General features: G+C 38.5%; 1 long non-coding RNA gene across 1 annotated transcript; it reads right to left on the bottom strand.

Annotated features, from left to right (window-relative positions):
- Positions 1–720: 720 nt before the first annotated feature.
- Positions 721–16,019, bottom strand: LOC139743269 (uncharacterized). Its single transcript, XR_011711747.1, has 3 exons — positions 15,899–16,019; positions 13,098–13,175; positions 721–1,343 (listed from the first exon to the last, which is right to left on the bottom strand). It is a non-coding gene; the product is annotated as an uncharacterized lncRNA (long non-coding RNA).
- Between the last annotated feature and the right edge of the window lie 5,692 nt (positions 16,020–21,711).

Genomic DNA, 21,711 nt, shown 5'->3' with positions numbered 1-21,711 from the left:
TTGAATGAAAAACTGGAAGTTTCAAAAACTTTATGTACAAACTATAATGGCAAGTTGCGAAGGAATGACATGCTCACTTTGCCATTACATATTCATATTGACAGTTCAAAAACTGTTTCCTGAAAAATATGCGAAACTTCAAAATGTCATAACGTCATTATTTTTCACCCGATTTTGATCAAAATTTTACCATTGAACTCGTAATATTTTACTCTTGCTGAGCAGACTACCTTTATTATTTGGACGGGATTTCCCCTTTACCCGGGACCTCCTTGGACATTCTTTGGGCTGTTTGCTCTGCGCTTCTGGAAATTAGCACCCAAAGTTATAACAAGTTGGGTTTTGTTTTCTTTGTTGAATTATCACACCTTGCTCAATTTAACATAACATTAATTTACTATATCTCAAAATTTGGCTATTCCTATTTTTATTAGGAAGCAGACTGGGGCACGGAGACTAGCAATCGATGTATACACTGCAGTCATGTAAACTGATGAAGAAAGTTTTTTTTTTTTTTATAACTTTCATTGATCTGACTTTTTTTGGGCGTACTGTAAACACAAAACACAAATAGTACTGTAACACAATCATTGATTACTGGAAATGGCATGGCTTGGCAAATAGGAAAATAGGTAGAGTAATATTGATAATCTACCAGGAAGTTTTTGGAGTTGGTATGATGGACAGTATTATCAAACGTCAGCTACAATAATGTCACATATTCGCTTGTGACAATCATCATTTTTCTGTGAAAATATTTGAAACTCTAACAATAGAAAATGAAACCAACAACACTCATTCTATTTCCGATTATGATACATCTTCTATCATTACTTTCGTTTAATTTCACTTTCATCAAAGTCACCTTAACTTACACACATAATGGTGTAGAATCGAACTTCGATGGAGGAAATTCCTACTTTCAGTCGTTATTTTCGCGAGGGTATAATTTTCGCGAATTCCTCGAATCACTGTCGGACCGCGAATTTACAACTACAAGATTTACGCGAAAATGTCGATACGTGCTATGCAGGGTACTCGTAATAGCGTAGGCCTACTTACGATAGCCTCGCAGTCAATTCGCGAAAACAACATATCTGGAAATATAATGTCCGTGTCATCCTCATTCGCGAAATTATCTGTACGCGAAAATACCGAGTGTTGTCCGTGCCCTCTTCAGCTGTTTATCATTCCGAGGTGACATTTTCCTTGGACATCAGAAAGCGGGATGAGGTCAGATCTGATCGCAAAGGTCATCCACACTCTCCGATGCCGGCAGTCCTTGGGTCTTCTCTCTCGATGGCGTCTTCGTCAACGACGGCGTCTTCGATGTCGAAGGTGTTCTGAAATGAAAAATAGATGAATGAATGATGAATGAATGAGTCAATCAATAAACACATGAATGGAGAAATGAATTAATTAATGAATTTATTGATAAACAAATGAATTGAGAAATGAATGAATTGATAAATGAAAGAATGAATTCATGCATGAATGAATGAATAAATGGATGAATGAATGAATGAATGAATGAATAAATAAATAAAAGAAAGAATGAATGAATGAATGCATGCATGAAAGAACAAATGAATGAATGAATACATTAATTGCTTGATAAGCAAACAAAATAAATACATGAATAGATATAAATAGAGATGAGTACCAGACGCTTTGGCCCGAATTCTATGAATTATGCAAATTTTCGTGCGTGACAGATCATGTAGGGCACCATTGCGCGCTGATTTCGCGCTTGTGAAAAGTAAACCGATTTCGCGCTCTGTTTTAGTTCACTGATTATAGACGTAAACCAACGTAAACTCGGGCTTCGTGCACATTCATTGTCCTGAGAAAAGCAGGGACCCTAATTTCTTCATGTAAATTTCTACATTTCGGGGAGGGGGGGGGGGGGGGGTCTGAATGGCTCAAGGGGAAGTATGTTCAAAGGCCCATTTCAGCACTTGATAGGGGGGGGGGGGTCCAAAGAATATGCAAGGTTGGTGGTGGAATAATGGGGGTAAACTCGCCGGATATTCTTCGTTTTTTTTTTCCATATCTGTTATTTTTCATTGTGGCAAAGTGTTTCGTTTTTGGTGGTTGGATTGGGGGGGGGGGGGGGGAGGGGGAGGGGTGGCACCTCGGCCCTATACCCTACGAATGGAATGTGCGGTCATTAGAAGGAACTTACTGGTATGTGTGTGCGTTTTTCATAATCTTTATGCATTGACTTTAATATACAGACCCACGTTCACAAAACAAACCGGTAGTTTGAATCGAATACACCCACATGTGCGTTTCTGCGTGCCCTCCTAATTGGAAGTCAATGGGCAACGCGACGTGCCAAAAACAAACAAACAAACAAACAAACAAACAAACAAACAAACAAGCAAAACAAAAACACCGGCCACCACCACCACCACCAACAACAACAACAATAAATGAATAGATTTGCCAATTGTTGTTGTTGCTGTTTTGGTTTTAATGGCGTGTCATGTTTAGGGAGATTGTAGCCTTTTGCAAGCCTTCGTAACTTTGACGTGACATCGCATACAATGTACCTACCCGCGCAAATTGAGTACTATAGCTCGTTGCGGATGAAAGCCGTTACGGCAAGGCAAGGCGTGAACGTGAGCAGCGTGTGGAGCGGGCTAGCACAATCTCTTTATAGGACCAATGAAGAAAGTGTGAGGCCACTGATTCAAAAGACATGGAAAGCCAGTAGACACCCAGCAATTCTAGCCGTTTCTGAGAAACATGCCGTATAAAACCTAGCATTTGGTTAAGGCCATCTCGCTGTATTGGGTGAGCGAAGCGAGCCCTGCCGAGATTGACAGTGCGAAGGCCCTCGCGCTAGCCCATTCAGCGAGGCTCTCTTCACCATACGGTGAGAGGGCCTTGACAAAAGGCTAGCCATAACCCTGCTTGAGAACATTTGAATAGGAAGATCAAAGAAGCGATCTGGATTTTAAATAGAAGGACTAATCCTGGTCTAAATAGGGATTCTGAACACGTTTTGTCACCCAGTTTATTACGGTCCAGTTCGTCCTATCTAAAGCCAATCCATCACCGTTATGTATGGGCAGTGAAGGTGTGTAGGGCTCGTTCGGCTCTACAAAGTCCTCAGTAGTGTACAGGAGCTATATACAGCTAATGAAATGATTATATATTATAAGGTTGGTTGAAGCTTAAATTTGCTGTGACGAATCACCTCGAAAAGATGCAGAACTAATTCATGGAAAACACGGTATCTGGCCTTTTTTACGGGTTAGGCTGTCTCGGTCGAATCCTATCGCCGTGCTTAACTTGTTTAGCACCAGTGAAGAAAAGAAATAACACACGCAGACGACATATTTTAGCTCAGACATGAGCCTAAAATATTCTAATACAGTCCGACCTCCATCCCTCGCTCATCCCGGCACGCTTCCAAGCAGCGAGGAAGAAAAATACTTCACGCACAATCAAAACTTCTACAAGATTCACGCCTTTAATCCCATATATCCTGCAGAATCATGTTAAGAATTTCATGACATTTAGCGAAGGCTAGCATAAATTCCAATACAGTTGCCGTGCAGGGATATCTATGTAGCTACTACCACTGGGAAAGCAGCCTCTATTTATACTCATGTCATATTAAAAAAGAAAAAAGTTCTCCCATATCCGACCAAATCGCTTATCCGGACGGGCGCCGGTTTCGACACGGCTGGATATTGGTAGAGGTCGTACTTAAGGCCTATATAATTATGTTACGTTCACACCATGTTTTCGCCAGCCCCCGTTTACCCGAAACGTAGTGGTAGATGGGATATTCTTCTGTTTTCCCGTCTCTACATATTCTGGTCTTGTCCGTTCCAGTCCTTGCTCCGGTGAACATAATTATGGCTATAAGAATGACGTCGTTCTTATGGCGTCTGACAAACCTAATCTACATGATACTTTCCGTCGCGCCCCACTATGGACCGCCTCAAGTTCTGTTACGGCCTGGTAAGTCTTGTCACGTTTTGCTGCGTTCACACCGTTTATTACGGACAACAAGGTTTCTCATTAGCAGTGTGATTGCCGCGTCAAATTTTTTGACAGTTCAAAAATCTGTCAGGGCATCTACGGCAATCACGGCCTGTCGCGTTTGTACATCACGCCCCATCGCGTGGTCTCGTATCCATCCTGTTTTGCCCATTGTGGTCTGAAACGTGACTGCCGTGGCCACCGGGAAAATGGCGTAAAAGCAGCATAGATTATGGAGTTACCGGAAGACAACAATGGTAATATTGGCTGTTGAGCAAATTCTACAAAGTCCAAAAGAATGTTAGTAAGGTTTCACCTTTTTCGAGTCTTTTGAAGTCAGATACATTTTCTACAGAAGGGCAATTCCACGGTAGGTAGGACACAGATGCCGAAAATTCAAAATGATATTTGTTTCAAACACCATACATTTTCAGACAATACTTGAGTTGAAGTTTTAAGAATCATTATGTTTTTCAATAAAAGCGGCCATTTTGATTTTCAAAATGGCTGCCAAAATATGCCTATAACTTAATGGTAAGAAAGAGTGTATTGTCACATAATTTACCCTCTGTATATCCACTTTATTAGTACTCTAAACAACAATCTTTTATATGCATGCAGTTACCAGACAAGTCTTTTACCACATGATAAAAAGAAAAAGCTGGTTGCTTCAAAGAATTTTATAAAAACTTTTAATTAGTGTGACAATGATGGATGTGACGTCAGTTACCAAAAACAAGGAAATTTTAACATTATTTATCAAAGAAAGTGAGCTGTATGATATAACTTAGGATTTCTAATGTATGCCCATATGCCTTCCTTTCAATACCAGAAAATAAGGATACTTGGCATACTGGAGAGTCAAATGAACACATCAAAATGTGTAACGTCAGTTACCGAAATGTCATATACCAGTATGTAACGTCAGTTACCATGACAGTAATTATAACTTAGGCAAATTTTTTGACTTTAGGCCATTTCAATACATCTGGGAAGTCAAAGGTTATCAACAAAGAGCAGCAATCCCTTTGATAGGGAATGATGTCATCACCATGGTACACTGTATGTCCATGGATACATTTTTCTTTTTGGTTCACTTTATCTTATTTATTTATTTATCATATTTTCTTTTGGGTGGGGGCGGGGGCTTGAGCTTTTGATTTTCGGTTCAGCACAAGTTTAAGGTTAAATCATCTGGAAGTTTAGGTTTACCACATGCAATAAAATGCAATCAAATTACTATACAGTACTCACTGTCCTACGGGATGATAAAGCTACCAAATTTGTAGGCCTAATCAATGATGTGGTTGTGTGGTAACCACCTTTTTCTATTAAAAATCTTGTGTACAGCTGTATACCAACAGTTTTATAATCTTTACTAATGACTACTTTTGCAAGCATTTTTCTTTTTTTTCTGGAAGCTTAGTGGAGTTTCTACCTCAAGGCAAATGCAGGAACAGATATATTTCTTCGCTTGCACTTAAATGTGTGGTTTAGTTAATATGGCACATCTTGAAATGGTACATAAGTAGGCCTGACATAAGGCATGTACTGTCATTACTGTTCGAAACGAACACTGATGTTGCTCAAAGTGAGAGGTGATTCTAGGGTAAATTAAAAAACTGTTCATATTTGTTGATTACTTTATTTCATTCATGCAGGGACATTTTTGTAATACATGATAATTATGAACAGGAAGATTCGTTTATATTGATCTTAGAATTTATTTCGGTGCAAAGTCCTATTTCTTGGTATCTGGGATGTATTTGCAAGCCTTGATATACCAGTGAAAAGGAAAAGAAAAACAATTCCATTCCTTCAATCAAGGAATAAACAAATACAGTAATGCCCTTTTGACCAAGAAAGCATGTTTCTTCTTCACAGAAAAAATATTAAAAGTGTAACACTATTCATTTAAATCATTATTGATAATGGAGATCATTTTTTTTTATTTGTGGCCCTAACAGTGCCTTGAGGGAGAAGGAATAAAATAAAGAAAAGAAGAAAGAATATATCACAGTAGATTTCATACATATTTATGAATATTTTTATTTGTATGTGTTTTTTCCCCATGACCTGAAAGATTTTTTTTTTTTCACACACAAAAAAACGTCTGTGTTTCGTGTAGTACTGGAGGGCATTATGGGTGGGGTACTCTAGATAGAAACTTTCCTGTTCATAAAAAACAAAACAAAACAAAAACAAAAAACCAACCATAAGTTATGTCAATATTTATACTTGGAACTGCTGATGGCTCTGTGTAATCATAACTGTTGAATAAGCATTCAATCTTAAAACAAATGTCAAGAAATATCCTCTGGTGCATTTACATTATTTTTGCTCAACTGTGCTATGGCATGGGGGGGGGGGGGAAGCTTGCCCTCTAAGGGCCCCACCCCATTTTTGTCTTTAGATTTTGTTTTAATTTGTTGCTAAGTAAATGCCTGGGATTGTTACTGGTATACTGCAGCAGTATAATAACCTGTTAAATAAATTAGTTCTTTGTAAACCTCATAGCAAAAGTCTGTGTAACGTCAGTTACTGACATGTTTACCTTTAAGTTTTCATAAAACATAAAGAAAATGGACTTATGTTTCATTTCATTTGGGTATTTGTAATTGATGAACCAAGGTATGATTCCATATCAAACAAATCACTCTGAAAGGTCAGAATTATAAAATATCACAAAACTATTCCTAATCATGATTTTCCATGTGTAAACCCTATGGCAAATGTAAGCGTAACGTCAGTTACCGTCATGCCTTCACTGAAATTGGCATGGTGCTAAGAGGAAATATCTAAAGTGCACATTATTTTGCACACCTGTTCCTAAGAACCTAGGTTTATTGCCATATTAAACACATAAAGTTTAGAAGTCAGGGACATGAGATATTTCCACTTAAATCTACACCATAATTTCTCATGTCCTTTTTCCGTAACGTCAGTTACCAACACATTTTCACTTGCTATGTGATAAGAAATGCAGTTTGAGAGAAAAACTTTCCACCTATTTCTTCATTCTCATGAACTCATTCATCAATGCTAATTACAAGCCCCAGGTGCTTTCATTCACAAAACTACAACACAAACAATTTTATGAAAATCCTTACGCGTAACGTCAGTTACCGTGGAATTGCCCAGAAGGATTATAAGTTGAAAATTGTAAATCTCTACTTAGTGAAAGATGGCTTTGCCGAAACGTATTACATATTGTTGCAGCGAATGCGGATTTCTCAAAGATCATTACCGAAAGCTGTAAAAGTTGGAGGGAAATCGGACTGTTTGTTGAACAGTTTTGATTTCTTCAATTTTTAAAGTAGATTTCATGTGTCTTTTAATTTCGGTTTGAAGTCATTGACTTGAATTTTTCATGTGAATCGACTTCTACAACAATATTCAATGTTATAGTTATTATATTATTATGGCAACCTATAAATATGAGCCTGCACGACAGAACTGACTTGAGTTGCGTGATTTTTTTCCCCCTTTTTTCCCCCCAGTAGACGAGGAATTAATACATACATTTCACTGGACAAAATATGCCCAGAATCAGGACTTCTGTAATCACTTAGAATATTTAGACATAAAGAGATATCAACGAGCTTTAGATGTCCGCCACCTGGATGCTCAGAGGAAAAAAAAATGTTCTGAGCGTGCCTAAAATCGCTTATTAAAATCGACATATTAATATCTCGCGTCGACTGAGCTTTCACTTCGCGACCTGAGCCATTTTTGCGTCCGCTCAATCTACGACGGAAAGCGCTATTTGATGCACTGGTCAATATGGGGGCGCCATTTTTTTTTTTTTTTTTAATCTTTTATTTTTTACATGTTACGTCCTCGCGTAATCTAAAAGCTACAGTACTTTGCAACACGACGCAGGGAGAGAGGAGAACGTCCAACGCAATCAATCGTCGTCTAATCGTCCGCGTCGCAAATATTAAGTTCCCTGTTAAAGTTTTCAGGAAACCTCATGCAGAGTCTGGGAGACCTGACTGCTCTAAAACACAGAACACAGAGGAGTTTAAAGGGATGGGATAGTTTTGGTTGAGATGTAGCGTCAGGTTTCCAACTTATTGGGGAGATAATGGGGAAACCTCAAAGTTTATTCGATGAAAAATGGTTTTGAAATGACTGAGTGAATCCAGAACAAAACGTTCATAATAAATGGTGGGACCCGTCTTTCATTAGGACCATTTTGTTTTACTCTGTTTTTGGATATCGGGGCCATTTCAAAACCGATATTCATCAAGTAAACTTTGAAGTACTCTAAGAACTGTATTGCTCTTTAAAATTTTTAAGTGGTTTCATAATTATCTTGCAAAAATTAAGAGCTGAATCCCCATCTCAACGAAAACTATGCCATTCCTTTAACCCTAACTAGGCCGGGGGGGGGGGGGGGGGGGGGCCTTAGCAAATGTAAGAGAAAAAAATTGTGCAATCAGAAAAAATTTCTTAAGTATTTTATTTTTTTTTAATTTCTTATGTATTTCGTTGTTTTTTTTGACTTTATGTTTTTCATTGTTTTTTCGATGAAATTTGTCCGCGACATTGTTCCGAATAAGAAAATATGTTATGAATTGATTTTAATCAATAAAACCCAAAAATAATCATGCTTTTATGAAATTTGCCTGTAAACACAGTTTGCATAGAAATTGTACACAAATTCACGTTTTTGAGCAATTTTTGGTCTGACATACTACTACTTATTCGAGGGCATGTACTTGCTATAATATGTACTTGCTTCAGCCGATGCCAACTCGGGTTCCATAAACAAAGTTGCGCCTCCAAACCTCTCTATTTAACATGACTGTCCGCAGGTCATTAATGCTTTCAAGGCCTGCATCCTTCTTCAGGACACTGATTAAAGTGGCCTTACGTCTTCCTCGTTTTGCAGTTCCCTGTTTAGGTTCCCAGAGTACGAGGGAATTCGCAGATAGCTCAGGGTGTCGCACACAGTGTCCCGCTAATCGCATCCTTCTCTCACGCACTTTGTCAGACACCTTTGGCAATGTACCATACAAGTCATCATTTCTAACGTAGTCACTCCATGACACATTAAGGGCTATCCTGAGCATGCGTGTGTACACTCCGTCCAATGCTTTCTCTTGTCTGGCTGTAAGTGTCCACATCTCTGCTCCATACAGTAATACAGACTCAACTGTTGTGACAAAAAGTCGCCGTTTTATGTCGTCGCTAAGCTGAGATTTCCACACTTTCCTCATACTGTGCAAAGCATTCCATGCGTGGCCACGTCTGATCCTGATGTCTTGTTCTGTCGAGGCAATCCAGGAGCCCAGATACTTGAAGTCGTTCTTCACATCGAGTACTGCGCCGTCTAAGGTTGTGATAGTGGTATCGTCGATATCAAATGCCATCACCTTTGTCTTCTTTGCATTGAGCCGTAGACCAATCTTCTTGCACTCCTTTTCCACTGCAAATAGCAGCTCCCTTGCCTTTTCAGTCGTATCTGATATTAAGGCAATATCGTCAGCAAAATCAAGGTCAGTGACCATTACGGGCGGAACACGACGGCTTTGGCGGGGCACCAATGTAAATCCAAGCTCATCCTCCTTGCCATTGATGGCAAGCCTCAAAGCATAGTCAAGGGCTACGATAAACAAAAAGGGTGCCAATGCGTCTCCTTGAAGTACCCCAGCCAGTATTTCAAAATACTCTGTCTCTCCATCAGGCGAGCACACCTTTGCATGCGTCTTGGAGTAAATGACATCAATCGCACGAACTAGTTTCTCAGGAATGCCATAAGCGTTGAGAATCTCTAGGAGCTTCCCCCGATGGATGCTGTCAAAGGCCTTCTTGAAATCGATAAATGTGATCACTGCAGGGAGGCTCCTATCTCTCACTCCTTCAAGTATTCTTCTAAGTGCTAGGATCTGTCCTACAGTCGATCGTTCCTGTCGGAAGCCATTCTGGGAGTCCCTAAGCAGTGGATCAATGTAGGGTCTGATACGGTTCAAGATCATTCTGTTATATGTTTTGGATACTACTGAGCTCAGACAAATCCCACGGTAGTTGTCAGTCTGGGAGAGATCCCCTGACTTTGGTACTGGGATGATGTTAAGTGTAGACCACTGTTCCGGCTGGTCCCCATCCTCATATGAGCGGCTGATAAATTCTAAGATAATATCATCCACAGGAACATATTTCAGAACTTCAAGGGCTACCCCATCCTCCCCACTGCTTTTGTTGTTCTTCATTTCTGCTTTAGCCTTCGTGTACTCACTCATCGTAAACGGACCATCTGGTATGGGAAGGTCACTAAAAATAGGTGTTATTGGTTCATTACTTTCTAGAAGCTCAGGAGGGTTGCCCAAGGTCTGACATGCACTTGCATATTTATGCGCAACTTCGGAACCGCGCACCTGGGCATCGCAAATTTGGTGTCAAAAGATGCGGGAGACTCGAAAGAAAAAAGTTGTGAAATGTCGCGGCGATAGCTTTTTGCGATTGCGATACATCGCGCCGAACGTCGGGGGGGGGGGGGGGGGGGGGCCTCCTCGAGATTAAAATCAATTGATAACATATTTTCTTGTTCGGAACAATGTCGCGGACAAATTTCATCGAAAAAACAATGAAAAACATAAAGTAAAAAAAACAGAGAAATACATAAGAAATACAAAAAAATAAGATACATAAGAAATTTTTTCTGATTCCACAATTTTTTTCTCTTACATTTGCTAAGGACACTAAAAAGAATATTTACACAAAAAATGTGCCTGTTTTGAGCTTTATTTTAATAGTGATTCAAACCAAATTGTCTGATTTCATGCATCATTATGCATCATTATGTGTGTGCCAATTTAAGTCGCTATCGCGCGGTCAACGGCCGAGATCCGGAGGGGGGGGGGGGACCTGCCCCCCCCCCGCTCTATCATCTCCCTCAATAGCCCGGCATAGTTAGGGTTAATGGAAAGATTATGCAAAAACATACAATTCCAAATACAGTGATGGTACCGAGTTTCATGTCTGCTTACATCGTAAACAAATGCGTTTTAAAAGCAGACTTGTATCGATTTATATCAGTGATTTGTCTTAAATTCTGGGGTAGATTAATGAATGTAGCAACATAGAACACATCAGCAAAAATTTGAGAAAATCAGACAATCTATTCTAAAGTTATACATTTTTTAGTTTCTTTGCAGTTACTGTTGGATGAGAAGACTAAAACAGTTTGTGATGTCACATGCGTAGAACAATTATAAAGAAAATAAATAAAGAATTCCACAAAAACTTCATTTTCTTCTACAAAAATAGAAGTACTCATTCCTCGATTTGTTATGGATGTACATGTACATGTATACATGTATATGTAAATTAAGGGTAAGATTATTTCCCCTACATCCTGTAAGAGGCAAGTGAAGTGCTCTTCATCAGCAAAAGTCTGAGGAAAATCACATAATCTGCTAAAAAGTAATGAATTGTCAAAGTGACAATATCTGAGGGGGGCGTGACTGATATTTCTGGTGCCACTTCCGGGTTTCGTTTCATTGTTTTTCTTTTTATTTCTTTTGTTTTTTACGAAAAATAAAGGGGGGGGGGGGCGTGCGCCGGTTGCGCCCCCTCTGGATCCGCCACTGCTGACAATTTCAGATGAAATCACTGCAGTATAACTGTATATAAAAGAAAATATAAATAGAATTCCTCCAAATTTTACTTCTTTTTTTTAAAATAAAATGAACACATTCCATCAACTGTTTACTAACACATGATATTGGGTAAACTTGTTCCCCTGCTTCCTGAGAGAGGCAAGTGCTCTTTCATTTGTCTTTTCTATTCATTTCTCAGTTTTGTTGTAATAGTATCGCTGCATTTGCTCAATCCACACATATACTTGGGCGAACATGTCCTGCAAAAAACACCCAATGGCCCGAATTCACGAAGGTGGTACAAATGAAACCATGGTATAAACCATGGACAAAAACCATGGAGCGCCAAGTGTCGCATGGAGTATTTCGTTACGAAATCAGTCATTTTGTCGATGAAATGATTACGCATTTTTAAAGAAAATGACAACATTTTGTAACTAAACGAACATTCGATAACAAAAACGGTCATTTTGTCGACGAAATGACCACTTTTATAATGATATATTCCATGCGACACTTGGCATTCCATGGTTTTTGTCCATGGTTTAAACCATGGTTTCATTAGTACCACCTTCGTGAATTCGGGCCAATGAGACCGAATGAGACAAAGGGAGACAAAATACGACAAAGACGGAAAAAAAAAATATACAGGGTGGCCCAAAAAGAACGGAACACCTAAGATCTTTAATTACAGCAATATTGTTGCAAATATGTCATTACTTTGCATACTATTGGAAAGGCCATTCTTTTTCCAATAGAATGACACCAAATTCTTTAATTTTGGTTAGTGCGTTATGATTTTAGGACCATTTTTGTGAACCCTTGCAATTTTCAAAATGTGATCATTTTGCACTCTCAGAGATACCGAAATCAGCGATAATTCGGCTTGCCATAGATCCAGTAGCGTTCACAATGTGTAGAATGTGGTTGTCATTGTCCGTTACCATTGTGAATTAGACGACCTGACGACAATAACACCGTCCGCCCAACATTCCGCACATTGTGAACGCTACTGGTTCTATGACAAGCCAAATTCTCGCTGGCTTCGGTATCTCTGAGAGTGCAAAATCATCACATTTTGAAAATTGCAAGGGTTGACAAAAATGGTTCTAAAATCGTAACGCATTAACCAAAATTAAAGAACTTGGTGTCATTATATGGGAAAAGGTATGGCCTTTCCAATAGTACGCAAAATAGTGACCTATTAGCAACAGTATAGCTAAAATTAAAGATCTTAGGTGTTCCGTTCTTTTTGGGCCACCTTGTATAATGAAGAAGAGAAAACTCAAGCCATAAAATATAAAACAAAGAAAAAAATGAAGGAAAATCACAAGTGGAAAGAGAAGGGGGGAGGTTTGAAGATTGAAGGCATTACAATGCTTAATGCTTGTCTTTAACGTGTGCTCTATGAAATTTTACAGAGATGGAGACCTCGTTCACCACTCCAACTGAGATGGGTGAGGTGAAACACTCTTGATTTTCCTGACTCACCCGCCTGATGATACTTTGGGGATAGCAGGTTTTCCCCCCGAGGCTGATTTCTTCATCTGAGGTACTCTTCTCCTTCTTCTGTATAGAGAAAAACAGTTTTGAAAAGAATCCTAGTCACATTTTCTGGGCTACACGCTGTGAGTTTACCCACAAAGTCCTGAAAGCTATATTCGAGCACTTTCTACCGCTTGCTGTTGTTGTTGTTTTTGTTGCTGTTTTATTATACATTGTTAATGTGTCACAATGTTTCATGAGAGCCTTTGGTTGATCATGTGATTATTTTGTTGTTTCAGTTGCATTCAAAGAAAAAGCAAAAGCAAACTTACCCTATCCTGGCAAAATTGATAATGGAAGATAACGGTTTGCAAATGAGTGCTTTGATATTTAGGAGTCAAAAGGGGCCTGAGCTTTCCATCCTAGCAGAATTTTTCGTCAGAGGCAAAATAACAAACAAGCATTGAAAGCAATCACATAATAGGACTGAATCACACAACAAGAACAGACAGGGACAGGCTGGGTACACAGAGCAAAGAAAACAAAGGAGAGGGTGGGAGGTCACTGGCAAGGAGCCCAACTGGTAAGGGGCGGGGGATTAGAGCAGGAGGGTGGACAGACAAAATGCAGAGGAGAGTGGACAGACAGACAAAAGGCAGAGGAGGGTCAGTAAGGATCATGAGGATCAAGGGGGGCAACCAATGAAGGAAAAGGATGAATAGGGAGGCAACATCAAAGAAGATAAGGAACACCAGAGGGATAAAGAAAGGGAAAGAGTGAAAAAAGCAACAGCCAGGGGAAGGGGGGGGGGGGGGCTGAGCAAACAGTGAACCCTGAAAGGTGTACCAGGAGGAGGCAACAAAATGAAAGTAATCAAACATATCAAGTGTATAATTATGTGACCGTGCACCACAAAACGAACAAAAAGTCGCATCACTTGATTTCACGTGAGGACTCAAGAAAGGTGAAACGGGTCAACCAAGTCAATTTTGAGTTTTCCATATTTTCTGAAAGAGCTATTCTTCTTCATTATTCTTGAGTTTGGCATCATAAAATGAATGGGAAAGTGCATTTTCAGTAGTTTTTCTACAACCCTTTTTTGTAGAGTAGTGAGACCAGGTATGTCTTACAGGCCCCTTTTCATTTCTTGATAACCCTTTGCAAACTCTTCACTTTCAAGTCTGATAACTTTTGAAAGGAGAACACTCCTGCTTTGAAACTTGGCATTAATCATGGACATAATGTTTTAATAGAGTGTGCTCAATTTCAATTTAATCTGATAATTCCTTCATTGTTGTTGCTCCAGTGGTGTACATCCTGTTTTTCGTCCCATTCATCGCACAGCTAGCACAGTTTGGTAAAAGATAACGCTTGAATAGACAGATAGACACTGTACTTCAGAGCCTCTTTTCTCGGTTCGCACTTTTCCAGAGTGAGCACTTTCTTTCCAATATTTAGATAGGTTAGGAGTGTCCATTTTAATTGAGTTATACATCATTTTTAAGCTTAGAGTCTGCCCTTTTAGAATCTGTCCTTAACTAAAAATCCATGTCCTTAACTAAAAATCTGGCGACTTTTTGTTTGTTTTGTGGTGCAGGGTCACATATACACACACACAGTAATGATAATAATGACAATGAAATAACAGTAATGAAAGAGATATTGAAAAAAAAATAATTAAAATAAAGCACATATGAAAACTGGGCGAGAGAAAATTGTATACATTGTATGTAGATAAGCAGGCAAGGCATAATAAGCACAAGTATGTATATAAACAAACAAAACCAAGTGTGTGTATGTGTAGGTGGAAAAAGGCTGTATAAGAGAGACTCGGACTGGAGGAAGGAATCAATTGGGAATAAAAGGGTCTGGAAATGGAAAAAGCGCAAAGAAAGGACAAAATGAAATTAAAAAATGAAAAAAAGAGAATAAAGATTCTGCTAGGATCAAAAGCTCAGGCCCCTTTTGACTCCATTTTACTCCAGTGGCTCGCCTTTATTGGATAAGCAGTTTTCAGCAGCTTTTTTGCTGCTTTGATATTTAAACACACACTTGCTAAACAATCCACCACATACATATATTATATCTATCATTTTATGACATAGAAATGAAGAGTTGATTGCAAAACGAATTAACTCCACAAATGTAAAATTGAGATAATTGCGATTAATGCATCACAGAAAAGGGAAAATAAGTAGAAAATATGGAAAATTTTTAATCATAACTTAGCAAATTCCTTGTTACATAACAAACGAGGTACTGTTGGAAAGATTTCCTTTTGATCTATCTGATGATGGGCTTGCTTCAAAATGTTTTTAAAAATTGTGCATATAATGATAATGATAATAATATGACTTTATATTGCACGAAATCCACTGTGTAAAATGACCTCCGCCAAGCAGCTTATTCCCCCCCCCCCACATTATTATACATGCATGCTGAAAACTTCCCAATTTCCTAATACATGTAATAGAAGTCTTTTGTTTACTTCATCAGCTTGCAGCTATGCTTATGCAAACCTCTACTAATGTGCAACTTGAACTCCCAAGTTCACTGACCCTATTTGCAAAACGATAAAAAAATCCCTCAAAAATCCATAACAATTCCCGGATCACTACCAAAATTGAATCATCTTTTCTGTGTGTCACTATCAAGTTTTCCTGCAAGTTTCGTTCAAGTCTGTTCACTAACAACTTTTTGAGCTATTTCGCAAACAGACAAACCAACGGCGACAATCGCGTAAGCTCCTCCTCCTTTGGCGGAGGTAAAAATAGAAAGTTAGGAGCAGGGGAGAGGAGACAACTTGCCTTGGGTTGTTGGACGATTCTTGATGAGGCTCTTCATCAAAAAGGTCCGATTCTTCTGGCTCGACCCTGCTCGAGGTAGCCTCGGCCTTCTTCTGCCGCTTTCTGCTCGCAGTATTTTTCTGCTGAGAAACACAATTTTTTGTTTTGCCACTTACATAAGATAACACAAAGTGTTTGGAGAATTTGTACCCTGTGAAAAACATGTCACTTGACAGAAAGGTGTGAAACAAACAAAACCAGACAGTTAATACCAAAAAAGTGACAAACAATGCTAGAAAAATAGACAAAAATTAACTGCTATTTTTGACCCTCTACTGTCTTGGGTCACGCAATTGTGCTGTCTTTCTCTGAATATCTCTTCATTTGTTTGTTTTACTGTATAAGCAATATATTTCTGAAGCATAATTTTTTGCACATTTCACCTTGAGACACAAATTTTACATTGTTGCCTTTGGGATCGGGAACCACAAGCACGATTAAGAGAAAAAGTAATGTCCCTCTTCCTGAGATAATTTTCCTTACATTAACATTATGGGAGATAACATTTCCTAACTTCATTACCCACAACACTTTGTGATGTCACAGTAGGTCAGTGGTTTAGCTATCTAGAAAGATATAAGGAGAATTCCACAAAATGTTATCTTTTTATGATAAAATGCAGCCCCTTGACTTGATACTGATGTGTTATGTCAAAGGGAAATATGGCTCACCCTTCCTTTTGAAAGAAGCAAGCCACATGCTCTTTCATTATGCTAGAAAGATGAAAATATGTTGAATTCTCTTTAATTTCTTCATATTGTTATCTTACTGTCACATCACTATTTTATCTAATGATGATGGCACACTGATTTATCACAATTTTTAAAAATTCATATTTTAAACAATTGTCTAATTTTTCTCAACTCTCACTGATATGTTGCGTATTTCGGCAAACACTCAATCCACATATTTGGATTTCATTCCCCTTCAAAACTTCATTAAAGAAAAAAAAAGAAAGAAAACTTTTAAACAGGTGGTCTGATAGCCCTCAACCTTCCCTGATGTTTACCACTGACACACCCGCAATCATTGATTCCACACTTATATTAGGGGTGAATTCCTGCTTTTCATTTAACTATAAAATCTTGCTAAATCGGACAAGGTACATAATAGGGAACTACTTTCCCTATTACAGTTCTGGCCCTACAAATATTAGCTCACCTCTCGTTCTTCATCCGTGTCCGCAGCATCGTCGTCATTGTCCCCGTCCACCTCCATCTCCTCCTCCTCCTCACCTTCCGGATTGACCGTGTCAGGGGACTGATTTGACCTCTGACCTCGGCCGTCATCATCCTCTGCCTCGATCTGTCGGTTACCTGACGGTCAAGACAGGAAATGGATGAAGAAACTGGATGAGAAGTGGTTTGTAATCTCCGTCGATCATATCCTTATTAATTGACCTTCTCAATGACCTTTGGTGATGAGCAGGTGTGTTCTTTCAACCCTAAAACGGACTGGAATGGTACTGGAAGGCCCCCGTCCTACCCTCCCTTTCAAACTTTGCACCCCTGCATCAGAATGGCTCCAGTTTTCATATTCACCTTTTGTGATCTCTTTAACCTTTAATGTTTTCCGCTCAGAAGATACTATAAATGAAAAACAACATACATGTATACTTGTATATTCCTGTTTTTGTAACCTTTGTCTGTTTAGATTCTGAGACACATTAAGGTTTTCTTTTTCATCTGAAAAAAAGTTCAACTTCTTAAATGGAATAAACTAATTAAATTTAAGAAAAGTTTTACATCACAGCAGCATGACACATTCAATGGGCTCCACACAACTGAAGTCCAGCATGCATTGTTTTGAAAAATTACAGTACAATTGCACAGAGCTTGTATGACAACATGATGCGTTGTTCTGCCGAATTACAGTACAGCTGTGTAGAGCATGCATTACGACATCCCTTGTGTTTGCCAAATTATGCATATATCCATACAGTATGCCAGGTTAGAGTATGCTGGAAACACAACACTTCTCTACAACATATTTGACATATTTAAACAACAAAAAATAGCTTTATCACATGATTTCACCATGTAAAGAAGAATGTTGTCCACTGCTTAAAGACAACATATCATTAAAACTGATTCAACTGTAGAGAAACAGGGAACACATTAAAACTAATATTTAAAATCTTGGACATCTCGGAAATGCCACAACAGACATACTACACTTTTTTTTTTTTTGCCTAATCAATTCTGCATATCTGTTGGGGTCAATCCTTCTGATCAATCCACAGTTAAAAGCGCTTGGGCAAAACCCGATTCTCTTACCTTTTTGTTTCAGCTCTCTGATTTTGGCTTTCTTCTCATTCAAAATGGTTGCGAACTGCAGAAAAAGATCAGCGAGCAGACATATTCACATGCCACTTCTTGGAAAGCCCTCCAATAAAGTACCATTGCAAGGAAATGGCTAAAAGCCAATATGATGACTACTTTATTGTTTTCCACAGAAAGGGTAGTGTTTTTGTGTTTTGTTTAAACTAACTTGTTGTTTTTTTATCATTACTATCACCTATTTTATTTGCATTTCTAATTTCACATACCATTTTTCTTTCCTATCCCAAGAAGTTTTGCTCATGCATTGAAGTCCACTTTGTCCCACTGATGTGATCCATGTTTCAGCTGGTATCCGTGGGAGATATTCAGCTTACAAATCTGATTCCATGAACCCCCCACAGACACAAGAGAGGGCTTGAGAAGTTAAAGGACAAGTTCACCTTCATAAACATAAGGATTGAGAGAATGTAGCAATATTAATAGAACACATCATTGAAAGTTTGAGGAAAATCAGACTATCCGTTCAAAAGTTATGAATTTTTGAAGTTTTTGTGCAGTACCCGCGGGATGAGAAGACTACTGCAGTGTATGAATAACCTAGATGTCACATGCGTACAACAATATAAGGAAAATATAAAGAGAATTTCACAAAATTCCATCTTTTGAAAAAAGTACACATTCCCCTGACTCGTTACCGACAAATGTTATGGGTAATATTATTCCCCCTGCCTTTAGAAAGAGGCAAGTCAAGTGCTCTTTTATTATGCGAAAAAAGTGAAAATATGTTGAATTTTCTTTTACATTTTCTTTATACTGTTGTACGCATATGACTCACAAGCTGTAGTAGTCTCCTCATCCAGCGGTTCCAACACAAAAATTTAAAAAATTCATAACTTTTGCATCGATTGTCCAATTTTCCTCAAACTTTCACTGATGTGCTCTACTAATATTGTTGCATTTTCTCAAACCTTATGTTTATGAAGGTGAACTTGTCCTTTAAAGGGATGGTACAGTATTGGTGGAGATGAGAATTTGGCTTGCAACTTTTTGAGAGATACCAAGAAAACACTTGATTATACAGCACAGAGCATACCATTTTAAGAGGAATTCAAAGTTTATCTCATGAAAATCGGGTTTGGAATACCTGAAATATTCGAAAACAAAGTAAAACAAAGTGATCGTAATAAAGTGTGGGTCCCACACTTTATTAGAATTACTCTTTTTTTGAATATCTCAGCCATTTCAAAACCAACTTTCATCAAATAAACATTAAATTCCTCATAGAATTACATGCTCTTTCATATTTCATTCGAGGTTTCTCATTATCTCACCAAAAAATGTTAGAAACCTGAAATTAGGTCTCAACCAAAACTATATGATCCCTTTAAGATTCGTCAACAAACATCCTTGGAGGAACCGTTTGAAGCCTTTTGCACAACTCCTGACAACATCTTGAGGGCATAATTATACATATGGCTTGTGATACTGTATACATCATTTAATTTGCAAGTATGATGTTTCGCAAAACGGGACTTGGAAGACAATTTCACAAAAGGTTGAATCCCTGGTCAGTAATCATGCTGGAGGAAAAAGAAAGCAGCAGCATTCCTTGGGGAAGATAAACATCACATTTTGTGCAATAAGAGGCAATATTTTTGAGATCATGTGTTAATTACAAAAATATCAGAAAACTCTCAAAACTCCCCAAACTAGAATCACTTCAAAATTTACAGGGTGTATTTTTAAAGGGTAAATTTTTTGACTGCGCTGCTCCTGACTTTTTACTTTAAAGTCTCACACATCTTTTGACACCATTTCCGCAAAAATTTGGGCATACTGTTACGACACTGCACAATCTTTTATACATGCTTGTCTGACCAAAAATGGCTCAAAAACATGATTTTGTGTACAAAGTCTATGCAAGTAGAGTTTTAACTTATTCAAAAAGATATGACTATTTTCATGCTCCTTAGCTCAAATCAATTGAATTTAGCATAATTATGCTTGAAATAGGTTCTGACATAAATTTTGCTAAAAAAATGATAAAACAAAAGGTCCAAAAAGAAGAAATACATAAAACAATAAAATACATATAAGCAATTAATTTTAATCTTTTTTCCCCCAAATACATTGTGGGGGGGGGGGGGGGGCGGGAGTGATTCAACCCTCCCCAGCCACAGAACAGCCAAAATAGCCTGGCCTGGTTAGGGTTCAAAAAAAGGGGGAAAAGGATTATTCTGGTCCTGTTGAAAATCATGCAGATGATGGTATCACAGTAATCATCCAAGGTTGCCTACCTTAGCATACAGGTCAGCCTCCATGTCTTCCTTCTGTACCACACATCTCTCTAATCTCTGCAATAATATCCAAGTGAAAAAGAACATTGAATACTTGATTGTGAGGCGCAAATAATGAAGTATGCAAATTTTTTACTAATAAAAAACATCACGACAATTTACCTCCATAAATCAATTTTATTTTGTATTCTCTGGTATTTTTTTTCTTTCTTTCTTTTTTGCCTGCAGCACACAGCATTAAGTCTGTCTTGAAAGAAAGATTTCACATTCAAAGGGGTGAAGGTTCAGGTGTGAGTTTCTTCAATTCGTCTCCCTCTTGGGTATTTGTTCCATGTTCATCGTGTCACCGCCGGCAACCAGGGACAGCCTGGTGGTAGTGTCGCTGCCCAGAAAGCAGGGTTAATGACAGGATTGAGTCCCACTGGTTCCTTTTTTTTTTGCGACATGTTTGTTAATTTACAGATCAGCAGTTGCGATCTCAACAAATTTCACTGGTAGAGGGAGACAAATTGAAGAAACTCGCTCCTAAAGTCTGTCTTGTTCAAAGACAACAAGAGCCACTAATGCTTGGTAAAGGCATGCGAGCCAAATTTCGCACAAGGAGCATGCTATATTAAACACAAGTTTTCAGCTACACTGTGCTAGAAACATTTGCAGTATGCCACAAGGTTTCAACAAGGTTCATAGATTTTTCTCTCGGTGGTATTTCCTTTTGATAGTGGAATAATGTCATAATTATCGTGGAGATAGATAACTGGCAAGGAATGGACAAATATGAATTAGCTCCACCACATAGTCAATATTTGCTGGTATTTTTTGTTCCCAGCCTGTACCTGTCTGTTCTTGTGTGAAGTCCTTAATATATGTGAGTGCTTTCCCTGCCTGTTTGTCATTTTGCCTCTGACGAAGATTCTGCTAGGATCGAAAGCTCAGGCCCCTTTTGACTCCATTTTACTCCATTGGCTCGCCTTATTGGATAAGCAGTTTTCAGCAGTTTTTTTGCCACATTTAGTTCATTCTCTGCTGTTGCATCACGCCCACGTGATCCTCCTTATCCTCTTTGTCTTCTCTGTTCTGTTTTAATTGTTTTAATTGTTTTATTGCTTTGTTCCAGTTCAGTCTCCTTCCTAGCCCTGCTTTTATGTTTCCCTCCCACTTCTCAACTTGCAGTATCTTTGTTTCCACAGTATTGTAT

Source organism: Diadema antillarum, unplaced genomic scaffold (assembly GCF_040938485.1).
Source record: "Diadema antillarum isolate AM-2024a unplaced genomic scaffold, OU_Dant_1.0 seq00001064_RagTag, whole genome shotgun sequence".
Lineage (NCBI taxonomy): Eukaryota > Metazoa > Echinodermata > Echinoidea > Diadematoida > Diadematidae > Diadema > Diadema antillarum.
Note: the sequence above shows the minus strand (reverse complement) of the source record. Positions and strands in the feature narration are given on the sequence as shown.